The sequence below is a fragment of the Zeus faber genome (assembly GCF_960531495.2).
Source record: "Zeus faber genome assembly, chromosome: 4".
In the NCBI taxonomy this organism is placed as follows: Eukaryota; Metazoa; Chordata; class Actinopteri; order Zeiformes; family Zeidae; genus Zeus; species Zeus faber.
Window position 1 is genome coordinate 15,115,042 of NC_137191.1, and position 10,000 is coordinate 15,125,041.

The following is a 10,000-nucleotide window of genomic DNA, read 5'->3' on the forward strand; positions in this document are numbered from 1 at the left end:
GCACTTTAGCTGTAGAAATTGCCAATGCTTTAGATAATTCTTAAAAAAAAAATATATATATATAGAAATAACTGAAATTCGAATCTGTGAATAATGTTCCATCTAGTTCGAATTATTTGCTCTCTAATATTGGATTTGAAGAGAAGAAATTTGTCAAGGCAGTATGACAGTGGCTTAGGAATGTATCTCCAATACCATGATGTTATTCATTGCCTCAAATGAAAGAAGATTGCAAAAATTAAGATATCAGGTAAATACAGGCTACTCACACACACACACGCAGGCGCGCGCACACACGCACACAGGGGCACACACACACAGGCACACACAGGCGCACACACACACACACACACACACACAGACCAATGTCATCCTTCACTTTCCATGTAAGAGAAATTCCCGTCCCTCAGTAATTAAAAAAAGATGGTCCAATCAGATATCTGGATATCAAAATGGGATGTGACGGGCACACAGTGTTTACCATGTACCGTGCCCCCCACCCCCTTGTATTCCTACCAGTCTCCATCGCACGCAGTAAAGCCGCAAACATGACGGAATCACCGTCTAAGGCTGCAGATGAACTCAACCCGCCGGTTAAAAGGAAATTCTCACTTGTTATCTCCCGACAGGCTGTGAACTTACTTGAACACGCTCGCCTTTCACAAGCCAAACAAAACCCCGTCCCCCGTGCCTTTAAACCGCTAAAAGCATCTGAAAGCCTGAGGGTTTTCCATATCCCAAAAAACAAGTATTTTCACTATTGTCGTTCGTCACCACATCGAGCGCCATTCAAAGCAACTTTTGGTCCAGATTGAGGTCCAGATTGAAGGGTAATTTAAAGCCAGTTTGGATTAAAAGCGTCATCTGTAATGTCCAGTGCTCATCGTAGAATTGTGTGGCCGTGGGATTATAAAGGACGGATCTACAGTAAGTGCTTACTGCGGTCCATGCTGACCCGCTGGTTTGCGCCTTCACTGTTGCCGACCACCGTGCCGGCATTGCATGCGCAGGCCTTCATCTGTCCGTCGTTGCTGTTCCCGGGCTCGCTCGGGGAAGAGGAGAGAACGTGTTTATGTATTTTATTTTTTTTATGTCGCCTCATCGGTATATTGGTTGTACAAGGTCTCGTGGACAGGCTGCGGGGCTCGGCCGTCCTGAAAATAGTTCCTATTTGTTGCTGGCCACGAGGCACCGCAGCTAGTAGCGCAATGACAGTCAAAGTGACATACAAAGGCGCGCACACAGGCACACACACGCACCAACTAACACACACACACACACACACGCACACACACACACACGCACACACGCACACACACACACATACACACACACCACGCACACAACAAACAGACATTGACAGACACACTGTGCATCCTGAACGCCCTCTCTAGGTTCAAGCTGCTCGCAGCGTGGCCATGATGGGTAGAGAAGAGCCAGACCTGCAGGAGCAGCAGAGAGGACCGCAGCAGGAAGGAGGGGATGAGGAGGACGAGGGTGGAAAGGTGAATTTGTGCGGCGGCGAACGTGTTCTGGGAGAGGTGAGAGAGCGGGAGGAAGAGGATGAGGAGGAGGAAGAGCTGCCGTACCCCTCCCTGGCACCAGTGGTCCTGTTGGTTCTGACCCAGACCAGTCCGCCCCGGTCCTGGTGCCTCAGAGCTGTTTGCCACCCATATCCTGCACCTCTGGGAATGCACGCCTGTGCCGAGCACGTGTGGAATGTCCTTGTTTCTGTGTGTGTGCACGTGTCTTCAGCCAGTGTGTGTGTGTGTGTGTGTGTATGTGTAAGAGAGATTGTCTGTTTATGCTTTAGCTCTTTAGCTCTGTACTCTCTCAAAGCCATTGTACCGACAACGTACCTCATGTCTAATTGTTTACTTGGGGGGTAAACACAAGGGAGACCGGAGAGGGTCCAGCGCTGTGTGAGCGTGTGTGTGTGTGTGTGTGTGCGTGCCTGTGCGTGTGCATGTGTGTGTGTGTGCATGTGTGAGTGTGTACATATTTGGAGTCACCCAAGGCATTTCCTGGATCTGCGAAAGGTGGGAAACATTTTTTCTTTTGATTGGACATGGTGAGCGCCCCTCAGAAATCCCTCGGGTTTCACTTTCCTGTGATGGACCTTGTTACCAGCCGCCTCTTATGCAGCAGATTGTCAGGACGCAGGTCGCCTCCCCAATTTCCTACTCGCTCTCCACCATCTCCCTAATCCCACTTTCACATCTTCTCTGGATGACTGACAATGAGTGGGAGAGTAGAATCGGACTCAATTCCTGCATCACCAAAGGTGAATGCAATTAAAAACCAGGAGTGCAGAGGTCACGGCCTGCGATCCCGTACACCGTTCCTGTGGCCATATAATTATAATTTATGAACCGAGTGTTACAGAGAGATAGGAAAAGAGGAGGAATGAAAGCAAACTCCTTAAACTCTTCTATGAGTGAAATTGGGTGTGCAGAACGTGATTAGTGCGGCGAGCGGTGATACTGCTACGGTCTGTCTCTCACTTTAATTTTAAACCTCTCTGTATCCTTAGGTGTGATTTTGCGGATGTGTGTGTGTGTGTGTGCGTGTTTGTTTGTGTGTGTGTTTCTATTAAAGAGCATAAGTGTGTGACGTGTGAGTAAACACCAGGCACACCTTAGGGCTTCATAAACTCTCTCAGATTGAATATTTTACACCAATCCATTTTCCTGTAATTATATTGGTTCTCTGTGTGTACACAAGGCACATGCATGGTCGCACTTGTGTGTGCGCCTGTGAGCGCGTGCGCGTCCAGAGGTATCTGCCCCCGTCAGCACTCTGTGTACTCCATCAAATATAAATACATAATTGCTGAATAAATAAAAGCTACATCAAGTTGGAAAAAAATACAAATGCCATGAGCCTCGGCTGTGTTGTAGCCTGCTGAGCTGTTACCATGGCCGCCTCCCAGTAAATTGTACTCTCACTGTGTTCAGACCCACACACACACACACACACACACACACAACACACACACACACACACACACATACACACATAAACGTACGCGCGCACACAGCCAGACATGCACCCAGCGAGGCACACACGGACACACAGAAGCAAGTGCGTGCACTCAGACACGGAGGAGGGAATCTCCCAGGGAGAAGTTCTTTCAAAGGAATCACCTGGTTGCCTAGCAACAGCATCGCACTGCCCTGATGGCCTGGTTACTTCCGCTGACAGTGTTTGTTTGCATGTGTATTTGTGCGTCTACGCACAAGCATGTGTGTTGCACTGGGCATCAGCGTCCACTTTTGTACAACGTACTTATTGTGTTGTGTGTGTGTTTGTGTGTGCGCGTGCGTGTGTGTGTGCGTGTGTGTGTGTGTGTGCGTGTGTGTGTGTGTGTGTGTGTGTGTGTGCGTGCGTGCGTCTATATTCTGATGAGGAACTGATGTGGGTGGATGTCCATTTATCCAGAGACAGTGATGTGAGCGCGGGGGGGGTCAGTCCCCAGGAGCGAGTCGTCCCGTTCTGCCCGTGAGGTTTCCTTTCCTTCTCTCTGCATTTTTTTCCCCTCTGCGCTCCAGATGATATTCCAATTACAACATTCCCTCACACTTCCCCCCTGTCAGCATCTCTGCACGCTCCTCCTTTTGTCAGCTTCCCCACTCACCATCTCACCACCCGCACTTTCCACTGGAGGAGGATGGAGAATTAAAGGCTGCTGCATTTCTTTATTCTCCACCGCGTGAAAAAAACGCGCCAACGGAAAACCGTTTCGTGGAAATGACATTAAGAGGAGTAAAGTAGGCCACGTGAGAACAGCCGTATCCTGTATATTTTTATTTAAAATCCCCTAATCTTGCAAAACTACTACTTTAAGTGATATTTCTGTCTTTTAACTGGGGAAAACAAAGTAGCGGTCATGTTTTTGGTGCTGCTTCCTGGAAGGTATTGAAGTGTTTGGTATGAGCAGTCTCAGAATGGGACTTTTAGACGTCCATCTTGAGCAAAATGCATCAATAGAAAAAGCTCATTTAGAGCTTGCTAGTCGTCAAAGTGTAAAATATCGGCTTGGTATCGTATCGGCAAATCAGGATTTCACTCAAGAGTGTTCACCGTCGGTATTTGTGGGGTGAAATAAAAAGTGGAATGGCGCCGCCTCTCATCCTTCCTCTGGTGTGTCTGGGATTTCTCATTGTTTCCCTCCCGGCAAACACAACGTCCAGCTCACTTCTGCTTTCCCTCAGAGGTGACGGTGTCTCTGCCGGTGCCACATTTGTAACAACGAGCAGAGCATGCCAACACTGCTGGCAACAACACGCACACCCACCCACCCCCACACACACACACACACGCGCACACACACACACACGCACACACACATTCTTGTACTGGTATCAAAGTAAGTATGGTAAATTTACCTGGAAAGTGTTCCTGGTGCACTTCTAAAACAAAAAAATGTCTGTAAGTATCGTAGAACAAACACACACACACACACACACACACATACAGTAACATCAGCAAACATAACTTATTCAGCAGTACATGAAACATTTAGATCGTTTCTCTTTGTTTAAAGCTGAAAAAAGCTGATTCTGTCACTTCCGTATACTAGTTGTTTTCTCATTCTGCCTCTCCTCATTTATTCCCCGTCTCTTTGTTTCTTTCCCTGACCCACCCCTATGCCCCACCCCACCCCCACCCCCCACCCCTACCCCTAACCCCTCTAGTCAATAAGCTCAGTTCATATTTGTGTCCCCCCCCCCCGTCCTCTACATTTTAATTGGGCTGTGGGGCATAGCGATACGGAGATGATTCGAGGGAGGAAATACGATAGATAGATAGATAGATAGATAGATAGATAGATAGATGGATAGATAGATAGATAGATAGATAGATAGATAGATAGACAGACAGATAGATAGATAGATAGATAGACAGACAGGTAGATAGATAGATAGATAGATAGATAGATAGATAGATAGATAGATAGATAGATAGGAGGTAGTCTCCCGGAAAGGAGGGTGAGATGTCCAGATCATTTCAGCCAATTAAAATGATCCGGCCGACGTGTCCATGGCAACCAGTTGTCACACACTCAGGGGGTGGAGCCCGGAAACTTAACATCAACACAAGCCTTGGCTACCTTTTTGTGATGACGATGCACACACACACACACGCACGCACGCACGCACGCACGCACGCACACACGCGCACACACACACACACACACACACACACACACACACACACACACACACACACACACACAGAGAAATGCAATCTGGGCTAAACTAGGTTATGTACGTATAATGAGGACTGTAAATGCTCGGTATGGATGTGTTTGTGGAGGAGCGGAAGAAGGAATGCTGCTGCCCGACAGCGCTCATTTCCTCCTTCCTGTAAACCCCCCATTTTAAAAACACACACCTTGGGTGTTCTTCGGCGGGTATGTCGCTAGTAATTACGTCTCTTTCTTGGCCGCGCTCGCTGCCGCTTGCCGTGTTGACTTTACCATATTTGTACGGTCCGTGTCAACACGCGGTGAATTGGGAAGAATTACTCACCCTGCAAAGCAAACAGGCTTAAAACACGTAGTATACGGGGGTTGAGCGGCCGGGCCCGACCACGAGGCGTCGGCGCAGCGTGCTCCCCTCAGCACCTCCCTCCCTGCCGAGGCCGGAGGGCAGCGGCGGAAACACCGATGCGATGTGAACTGATTTGATTAATAATGTCTCCCTGACCTTTATCACCTGAGTCTGCACCGGAGGAGAGGAAGAGGGGCGGCGAGGAAGGGGGGTGGGGGACAGAGAGAGCGAGAGAGAGAGAGAGAGAGAGAGAGAGAGGGCGAGAAAGAGAGAGGGAGACAGAGAGAGTGACACGGGCGGACAGGGAGACAAACAGAAGAGAGAGAGAGAGAGAGAGACAGACAGAGACAGAGAGAGAGAGAGATGAATAGAGAGACAGAAAGAGAGAGGTATAGAAGAAAGGCTGAAGAGGAAAAGAAGAGAATGAGGAAGAGGAAAGGGGGAGAGAGACAGGGAGACAAACAGAAAAGAGAGAGAGAGAGAGAGAGAAACAGAGAGAGAGAGAGACACACACACACACACACAGACAGAGGGAGACAAACAGAGCGAGAGAGAGAGAGAGACACACACACAGAGACAGAGGGAGACAAACAGAGCAAGAGAGAGAGAGAGAGAGAGAGAGAGAGACACACACACAGAGACAGAGGGAGACAAACAGAGCGAGGGAGAGAGAGAGAGAGAGACACACACACACACACACACATAGACAGATGGAGACGAACAGAGCGAGAGAGAGAGAGAGAGAGAGACTTTGACTTTTAAGGTTCCTTTATTTGCAGTAAGTCATGTCACAGCAGCAGCAACTTGATCATGAAGGAACCAAAGAAACATAACAAAAAAATAGAGACAAATCAGTCAACCGGTAAATAGGCAGCAAGGGCACAGAGAGAGAGAGACACACACAGAGACAGATGGAGACAAACAGAGAGGGAGAGAGAGAGAGAGAGACACACACACAGAGACAGAGGGAGACAAACAGAGAGGGAGAGAGAGAGAGACAGACAGACAGAGAGAGAGAGAGGAGAAGAGGACAGAAAGAGGAAGAAAAGAGAACGAGGGAGTTTGGGGCGATGCGATGTTGTTTACAGTTGGATCTCCAGTCATGTGACCCCCTCCCTCTCTCTCCCTCTCTCTCTCTCTCTCTCTCTCTCTCTCTCTCATCTTTGGGCATTAAGCCACTTCTTTACACTACGTCTCTCACTCTCCTTTTCCTACCCCCCCCCCCCCCCCCCCAACCCACACACACATCTGTATCTCCCTCGCTCGTCCTCTGTGTTAATTATTAAGTGATGCGAGTGGAGTACACACAGAAAGAGAGAGAAAGATAGAGAGAAAGAGCGAGAGAGAGAGACAGAGATAGAGACAGAGAGAAAGAGAGAGAGAGAGAGAGAGAGAGAGAGCGGCGAAAAACGGGGGGCGGGGGGGTTGGCGCTGGGCGAGCGAGCCAAAGGGAGGAGAGAAACGAAAGGGGCGCTGAAAGGATGGAAGCCGGCGTGGAACAACAGGGGCACCGTGTTGGTCCACGCCCGCCGCTCCACAGTGCAACTTTCATCTCGTCGATCCTTCACATTGTGATGGCGTTCGCGGCGAAAGAGTTTCTCACAGCGCAAGCCTGTTGAGCAAAAACAAATGAAAACATGTGAAGGATGAACACAACAAATATGAGTGAACCAGCTGGGCGGTGAGTAAATGTAAATAGGCGTCAGCACGACAGCGCGTCGGCACGACAGCGTCCAGCTGCTTCACTCATATTTGTTGCATTTATCCCTCGCGTTCTACGGGAGGGATAAATCCAAAATGTTGGCGTTGCGTGTTTGCGCACCTCGCCCAGAGAGCGGAAGGAAGCCCTGCGAGCGGAGACGGACAAACCTGTGCTCGTCGGAGCACGGCCGAGCATCTGCTCACGTTTCGGAACGTGTAGAGATAACAAAAACCATCGGTGCCGAGCGTCAGCGCCGATGGTTTTATAACCTGGTTTTATGGTTTTATAACGATGGTTTTTCTAACCCTAACCCGTTCGGGGCGTCGAAAATCGGGGTCGACGTCGCGAATCGAATCGCCCGGCGGGCCGCCCGGGGGCGGAAGGCGGATAGCAACGCGACATTTGGGTGGAGAACGCAATCGGTCGGAAGAGAGGGGCGAGAGGGGGGGAGAGGGGGTGAGGAGGAAGTGAGAGAGTGAGAGGAGCAGAGGGAGAGTCGTGAGTGATGGGGTGAGCGCTGTTCTTCTCACACCTCGTGCATCACTCACACCTTGACCCCGTCCCGCGCCGCGCTTAACGATCCCCACGCGCGCCCACGCCGTGTGTGTGTGTGTGTGTGTGTGTGTGTACGCGGGTGTGTGTGTGTGTGTGTGTGTGTGCGTGTGTCCGAGTGTCCGTGGAGCTGCACTAACTTGCATCCTCACCATCGGGTGGAGGAAGGACGCTTCAGCACGAGATTTACATAAGGACATCAATTGTTTTCATTTTCTTTGTCAGTGTGTGTGTGTGTGTGTGTGTGTGTGTGCGTTCGTGTGTGTGTGTGTGTGCGTGTGTGTGTGTGTGTGTGTGTGTGTGTGTGTGTGTGTGTATGTTGTTTCGGTCCAGACCGGATGCAGCAGATTGTGGGCCTTAGAAGTCAGTTCCCACGGTGAGATGGGGGTTCCCATGGCAACCACAGCAAAGGGAGGACACTGGATTACAAACACTCTCTCCATTTCTTTCTCTCTCTCTCTCTCTCTCTCTCTCTTTCTCACTCTCTCTCTCTCCCCCTCCTTCTCTCTCTGGTTTTTGTCACTCTCATTCCCTATTCTCTGTCCCAAGGGTGATAAAGGATTTTGCTCTCATTAATTTTTCTGCACTCTAGAGAGCAAAGTGTCCGGGAAGGGGACTCTATGGATGTGTGTGTTTCTTTCTGGGCTTCTGTGTGTGTGTGTGTGTGTGTGTGTGTGTGTGTGTGTGTGTGCGTGTGTGTGTGCGTGCGTGCGTGCGTGTGTGTGTGTCCGGGCTCTGGGCTTTGTTATTTCTGCGTCCTTGGCTTTTGAACACATTCCTGTCATCCACTGAGCTGTTCACAAGTTTGTGCATAAATCTGTGTTTCTGTGTGCATCTACCTTTAAAAGCTACCTGCTGTCCTCCTCTCTGTCTGACACTTAATAAGCAACACACTGCCACACACACACTCACATACATTCGGAAGTGCACTTTAATATATTGAATGTAGGACGTCTGTACAACTTAACCGTCTTCTAATCAATCAGAAAACAATTTCTGTACAATAGAAGTCAAGTCTACTGCAAAGTACAATGGTCAGCCACAACATGAAAACTACTGTTTGGTGAAGTGAATAACATTGCTCATCTCGTTCCAATGGCACCTGTCAAGAGGTGGGATATATTAGGCAGCAAGTGAACAGTCAGTTCTTAAAGTCGATGTGTGGGAAGCAGGAAAAATGGGCAAGCGTAAGGATCTGAGCCACTTTGACAAGGACCAAATTGTGATGGCTGCGCGACTGGGTCACAGCATCTCCAAAACAGCAGGTCTTGTGGGGTGTTCCTGGTACGCAGTAGTTAGTACCTACCAAAAGTGGTCCAAAGAAGGAAAACCGGTGAACCGGTGACAGGGTCATGGCTTAAGAAGTGCGTGGGGAGTGAAGTCTAGCCTAGTCTAGTCTGGTCCAATCCCACAGAAGAGCTAAGCACAGATTGGTGAAAAGGTTAATGCTGCTGTGATCAAAAGGTGTCAGAACACACAGTGTGTCACAGCTTGCTGTGTGTGGGGCTGTGTAGCCGCAGACCGGTCAGAGTGTCCAAGTTAACACCTGTCCTACAGTGGACACGTGAGCGTCACAACTGGACCATGGAGCAATGGAAGAAGGTGGCCTGGTCTGACGAATCACGTTTTCTTCTACATCATGTGGATGGTCGGGGTTAAGGTCCAATTCAATGGAGCATCTGTGGGATGTGCTGGAACAACAAGCCCGATCCATGGGGGACCCACCTCACAACCTACAGGACTTAAAGGATCTGCTGCTAATGTCTTGGTGCCAGACACCACAGGACACCTTCAGAGGTCTTGTGGAGTCCATGCCTCCACGGGTCAGAGCTGTTTTGGTGGCACGAGGGGGAGCTGCACAATATAAGTGGTTATTAGTGGTGATTTTAATGTTGTGGCTGATCGGTGTATCTGCTGATTCATTTGACTTATTATGTCCAATTCAATTCAATTAAATTCAACCCAAGAAAATAATTGGTGGGGAAAAGGTAAAATAGCTCAAATACAGTAGTGTAATAAATCTAACCAAAATACATGTATCATTTATAATTTAATCATCAATACCTATTTTATAAGAAAATATTATCAGAATTATACTATAATAAATTATGTTATATAATAAATATATATATATTATTATAAGTATTATATATAGAAATACGTTATATATATTAAAGAAAATCAACATAAA